The following is a 6,207-nucleotide window of genomic DNA, read 5'->3' on the forward strand; positions in this document are numbered from 1 at the left end:
GAGGGCCGGCCCCACCCCGCCGGCCTCCGCGGCCGGGAAGGCGCCTGGGATTGCGCGGCACGGGGGTGGCGCCCGGGGTGTGTTGCTGCGCGGCGGCTCTTGAGGAGCCGTCAGGTTCTCCCAGCCCACCTACCCATCGTTTCCTGGGTGCCTCCTGGGTGCTAGGCTAGGCCTGGGGACGAGGCTGTGAACAACAGACATCCCCGACGTTCCCGGCAGGGAAAGGCTTACACTGGACAGGATAAAATGTCCTCTTTTCAACTACCGCTGACCTACAGAAAAGACAATTTCATATTGTCCAGGGGCATGGAGAAGGCTGCCAAGGCAAAGAAAAAGGCTGAGCAGTTGCAGGGTGGAGGCTGGGGTGATCAGTGAGGGCTTCCCAGAGCAGGAGAAGTAACATTTGACCAGAAACTGGGAGGGAGGCGCTTTCCNTCACAGACACACACTTCCTGGAGTCAAGAGCCATCCAGGTGGTCAGGTTTCCGTCCATCTGTAGACAGGCCCTACTTGCCTACTGTGTACAGGACAGGGAATTCCACTCTAGTGCAGGGTGGGGCCAGGAATCCAGTTTTGAACAACCTCTGTGAAATATTCTACTGGTTGGCTCAGTCTAAGGGCTAAGATTCTGATTCATGACACTGGCATTGAGGCCTAAGAGACCAGTCTGGAAAGATTATTTGGTTCGGGTGGTCACTAAGCCTGGTGCTTTGGAGAAATGCCAGCATTGGCTTTGAGTCTTAGCTCTGTCACTGACTTAGCTGTGTGACCTTGGGCAAGTCACTTAACCTCTCTGAACCACTTTTGCTTCATCTGTAATAAAAAGAAGCCCTATCCCTCACCCAAGGGCTCGTGTGAGAATTAATTGATAGCTTACTAAGTGGCATTACAGTAAGTGGTCGGTGAAGTTTTAAGTCCCCAGTAGTCTGGATGAATGAATGCATAATGGGCTGTCAGTTCATTAATGATATACTTTGAACAGTGCCTGGTACATAGTCAGTGCTTCGAAAATTCTTGATATATAATTAAAATTAAAAAGAGATGAAAAATGGAATCACTAGTGGAAACCTTCCTTGAAGCCAAAATGAAATCATTATGCTGGTGTCTGCCTGGCTGGTGGCTGAGAAAGGGCAGTGTGATGAGGAAGGTATAGGCTTCTTAGACATGCTACCCGCTCTTGAACTTTCTATCTCCAAAAGGCAGAGCAGAGAAAGTCCACAGTGCAGCAAGGGGTGTGTGTGTGTGTACTATTTTAATTTTAAACTTTGGATTCTGGTGTTTTTCCTACAACTGGCCTCCTCCCCAGAGGGACCCACCACCCCAGGCTAATTTCCGCTGCTTTTTGCACATGAACTACATCGCACACATGAACTCTTAGGGAATGTGCTCTCTTGTGCCTGGCGTTCTTGTGGGATTCAGTCTGCTGCAGCGTGTGGTTCTAAGGCTCTTCTTCCTCACGGCCACATAGTATTCTACGCTGTGAACATATCCAAGTCGGTGACCTCAGGACATTTGGGGCTGCTGTGAATAAAGCAGTGAGGAACATTCTAGTGCATGCCCTTGGGCGGATGAATATGCTCAATGCTGGGAACTTCCAGGCTGGTCAGCAAATGTCTGTGCAGCTTTGGCAGATGTTGCCCAACTCTTCCAGAGAGGTAGTGCTGGTTCATACTCCCACAAGAGTTTCGGCTGTTCTGTGTCCTCACCAACGTCTGTCATTCTGTTCTCAAAGTGCTACCAGTTTCATGGGCGTGTAGTGATAGTTCACCGTGACTTTTAATTTTCATCTGCCAGATACTAATGAGGCTGCATGCTTTTCCATGGGCCAACAGGGTCATCTGGAGAACCTCTTTCACGAAGCGCACGTTCCTTTGCTGCTCTGTAGTTGGCTTGTCTCTCTTTCCCTTCTTACCTAGGACATTCTGGACCAGCCCTCTGTCAGTTTTATGCACAGTGCAAATTTCTTCCCTCCATCCGTGACTTGCCTTTTTATTCCATCAGTGGGGTCTCCTGATGAACAGACATCCTTGAATTTAACAAAGTGCAGTTGGCCAATCTTTCCCTTTCGGTGGTCGGTTAGTTTTTCTTCTGTGACAAAGGTCCCGTTTGAGAGATGTCTCCCTTAGCAACTCTGAGGTCATGATGGCATTCCTGAGAATTTAAATTTGTGGCAAAAGAAGGCAATCTGTAGACGGGGCCGCCTCCAGCTGTCTGCTTGGCACCTTCTTGTCCATGTACATGAGTTCTCCCTGGAGGGTGCCTGGGCGCATGGCGGCACTCAGGAACGGGGCGCCCTGGAGGGATGCCCGGCACAGTTGCCTGCCACCTGTGGCGCTGCTGGGGGGTCGTTGGCTTGGCAAAGGCAAGGCTCCTCTGCCGTTTCCCACCTGCAGGGCTCAGGCTGTGCGTCCTTGCAGTCCCGCCCCGGAAGCCTGTCCGGGGTGCGAGGCCCTGGGTGGGGGCTCTGGGCAGCTCGAGGAGATACCGGCAGGATGACTAAGCAAATCTTCAGGGGCAGAGGCTCAGGGCTCCTGCCAGGGTCCTCACACCTTCTGGACCCCCCGCCTGCTGGCTCTCTCTAACCCGGCAAGATGAGTGGTGCTGCTAGAAGTGTGAAGAACAGGCCTCCGCGGAGCCGGGGAGGCGGTGGAGGTTAGTGGTGGTGGATGCTTAACACCCCGCTCTCCACGGACTCTGCCGATCTCGCTGGTGTCAGTACTCCCACTGCGGCCACTTCCAGGCTTCCCGCGCGGGGCCGCTGAACGTGGAGCTTCGTGGTTCTCCATTACACACGCGCGGTGCACACAGCCTCAAGTGCGTGATGGAGGGGTAGTAGACAATTAGGGAGTGGTGGGGTTTGAGTATGTATTACTTCTATTTTAGATCATTTAACTGTTAGTTTCTATAACTTAAGTTTTAATAATGGCTCTTTAATGTTTGGTTATTTTGAGAAAGAGGGAGAGAGAGAATCCCAACCAGGCTCCATGTTGTTGTCAGCACACAGCCCAACTCGTGGCTCGAACCCATGAACTGTGAGATCACGACCTGAGCCAAGATCAAGAGGTGGACGCTTAACCAATGGAGCCACCCAGGTGCCCCAGTAATGGCTCTGTTTGACAATCAGCTCATAGTCTCTCAGTCAGTGGGTTCAAGCCCCAGTCAGGCTCTGTGCTGACAGCTCAGGGCCTGGAGCCTGCTTGAGATTCTGTGTCTCCTTCTCTCTCTGCCCCTCCCCTGCTCATGCCCTGTGTCTCTTTCAAAAATAAACATTAAAAAAAAACCAAACAAACCCAATCAGCTCACAAAATTCTGGAAAAGTACCCGCTGGCTCTCACAAGCCCCCCACCGGGCCTTGGAGCTGGGGGAGCAACCTCTGTGTGGCGGGGGTGGCAGCAGGAGATCAAGTTCAAGTGCCCAAGGGCAGCAGGGTCCTAGGCTTGGCGAAACTCTGCCCTGAGTGCTCCCCAGGGGGCCTCCCTGCCAGAATGGGAGACATCTTCCCCTCTGACCAGGCGACCCATCCTGTCTCATCCCGCCAGGTGTCAGTGAGGACACAGCTTGGGAAGGTCAGAAGAAGGCCAGCTCACCGGGGTCATCAGTTTGGGGAAGAGGGTGGAGAAGGCAGGGGCGGTTCTGCCTCTGATGCATAGGCGTGGCCACAGGTTCTAGGATTCCAGATCCTTGCCCCACCAATGGCTGAGGGCCGCCGCGCAGCTTTCAATGTGCTCACCCCAGCGATAATGCTGTTCCTTACCCCCACCAGTCCCTGGCTCCCCACGAGATAAAGTCCAAACTCCTGAGGAAGGCCCTGAGGAATTTATTCTTTAATAGGGCCAAGAGGAATTTGATCCTTGCTCACCTAGGTTCCAGAGAAACTAGACTTTTCACCTTCGGGAATACAGTGTGCTTTTCTATGTTGTGGGCATTTCCCTCTGCCAGGAACACTTTCTCCCTTCTTGACCTGGGAAAAGCCTCCCCCTCCTTCCTGACCCAGACGAACACCACCCTTCCTGGGGAACCCAGCACCCCACCCCGGGCAGATTATATTGCTCTTTCTTGCCCCCCCCAGGCCTGGGGTCTCTAACGCTCTTGGTGCAGCCCCGTATGTGTCCCCCCCTGCTCTGTGGCTGGGGTCACATCTTCCTCACCTTTTTCTCCCAGCCCAGGTGCAGGCGTGAGTCTCAGTGAAGGTTCGCTGATAAATGAAAAGGCTGCCACAGACTGAGCACTGTGGTGTGAGCCCGTCATCGTTCTCTAGCATCCACAGCCCGGGCGCCCACGTTTCAGGAAGTTTCTTCAGACAGTCGAGCTTTTACGGCTCACCTGCTACGAGCCAGGAGCCCGCTAGGCTCAGGGCCTGGAGACACAGCTCTGGACAGGATGGTGCCCCCTCCTTGCTGCCCACGCTGCCTGCTCACTGTCCCTGTGGGGGGCACAGAGACCTGCACCTCGAGATCTGGGTGGGAGCTGCCTCTGGGCTGAGTGTGTGCCTGCATGAGGATGTGTGTGCACATGCCTGTGTGTGCGCGCACGTGCATGCGTGGTGCTGAGGAGGCAGGAAATCCCATGAGACCTGAGCCTTTCCTGGCTGCAAATGGAGCCCCGGGGTTCGACCCCTGGTCTCTGAGTGCTGCCAGCCCCTTCGAGCGCGCTCCGCAAGCAACCGGGTATCCGCAGATGCCCCGAGTTATCGTTAAAATGCAGGTCCTTGGGGTTGCCAGGGGGGCTCAGCCAGTTAATCACCTGACTCTTAATTTTGGCTCAGGTCATGATCTCATGGTTCATGGGTTCAAGCCCTGCATCAGATTCTGGGCTGATAGTGCTCTCTCCTGGCTCTCTCTCTCAAAACATAAATAAATAAACTTAAGAAAAAAATGCAGGTCCTGCTTGGGCTGCTCCAGGATGGGGCCTTCGAGTATGCAGTTCCAACCACCTGCCAGTGGGGGGGTGGTCCTTGCTATGGGCCCAAGGCCCCGTGTCCCCACATCAGACCCTCCATGCTTCCCATGCTCCAGCCACATTGCCAGGTGTTTGAACCACCATGTTGTCACATTTGTGAACCACACGGGCTATTATTTATTTATTATTTTCCTTTAAATTAATTCACATTTTTGCTGAAATACATTTTTAAAATGTTTTTTTTTTTAAACATTGATTCATTTTTGAGAAAAAGAGACAGAATGTGAGTGGGGGAGGGGCACAGAGAGAGACACACACAGAATCTGAAGCAGGCTCCAGGCTCTGAGCTGTCAGCACAGAGCCCGACGTGGAGCTTGAACTCATGAACCGTGAGATCATGACCTGAGCCAGAATCAGGAGGCGGATGCTGAGCCAACAGAGCCCTCTGGGGGCCCCCCAAGCCCACAGCTTTGTTTTAGAGGAGGGGTCGCAGAGCTGGGCCGTTCAACATGGCAGCCACCACATGCCATTACTTAACTTTAAATGGACTATAGGAAACAAACACCAGCCACACGTCAAGGGCACAGTAGCACACGTGGCTGGTGGGCGCATGGGTATTCGACCTTCCCATCACCGCAGGGAGCTCCTGACTGGGGCAGGAGGGGACCGGGGGCAGGGTTTCTGTGCTAATTCCCGCTACGGAGCTTTATGCCTCTGGGCCTGGATTGTGAGCAGCTGCATGGGACACAGGGATGACTGAATGCTATCCTGTCCCCAGAGGAAAAAAGATGGGGCCTTCTTCCAGTCTGCTCCTCCACCCCTTGGGATGCTGAATGTGACACATTATCCTTCCGCACCCTGCCCCCGGGGATATGCCCCTGGGGGCTCTGTCCCCTGAAGCCACTCCAGCTGCAAGATGGACACCCCAGCCTCCACCCCTCCCACTGCCTTTCAGTCTCGGGGGACCAGGGCCCCATCTCGGCCCCTGCTTCCTCAGTGTCTCCTTCCCTGGCCTACACCTTACGGCCAGCCAATTCCATGTACTGCCTTCCTACCTGCCTCCCTCTTCCCCCCCCCAGTTCTTTAACCACCCAAACGCGAGCTTCTCTGGGCTTCCTGGACTGCTGGCAGGTGCTTCTGGAAAAACCTTGCAGAGCAGGGACTGGGTCTGCTGCAGACATGGCCTGGGGCCGGGGCCTCAGCAGAGCTTTGCTGCGGCTTGTTGCTCTGGCGTCCATGTGCCACCTTGTGGCCCTGGGCTGGGTCCCAGACCTTCTCTGTGTGCCTCTCTGTCCATCCCCCCCCCCT

The sequence above is a fragment of the Crocuta crocuta genome, unplaced genomic scaffold (genome assembly GCF_008692635.1).
Source record: "Crocuta crocuta isolate KB4526 unplaced genomic scaffold, BGI_CrCroc_1.0 scaffold77, whole genome shotgun sequence".
Lineage (NCBI taxonomy): Eukaryota > Metazoa > Chordata > Mammalia > Carnivora > Hyaenidae > Crocuta > Crocuta crocuta.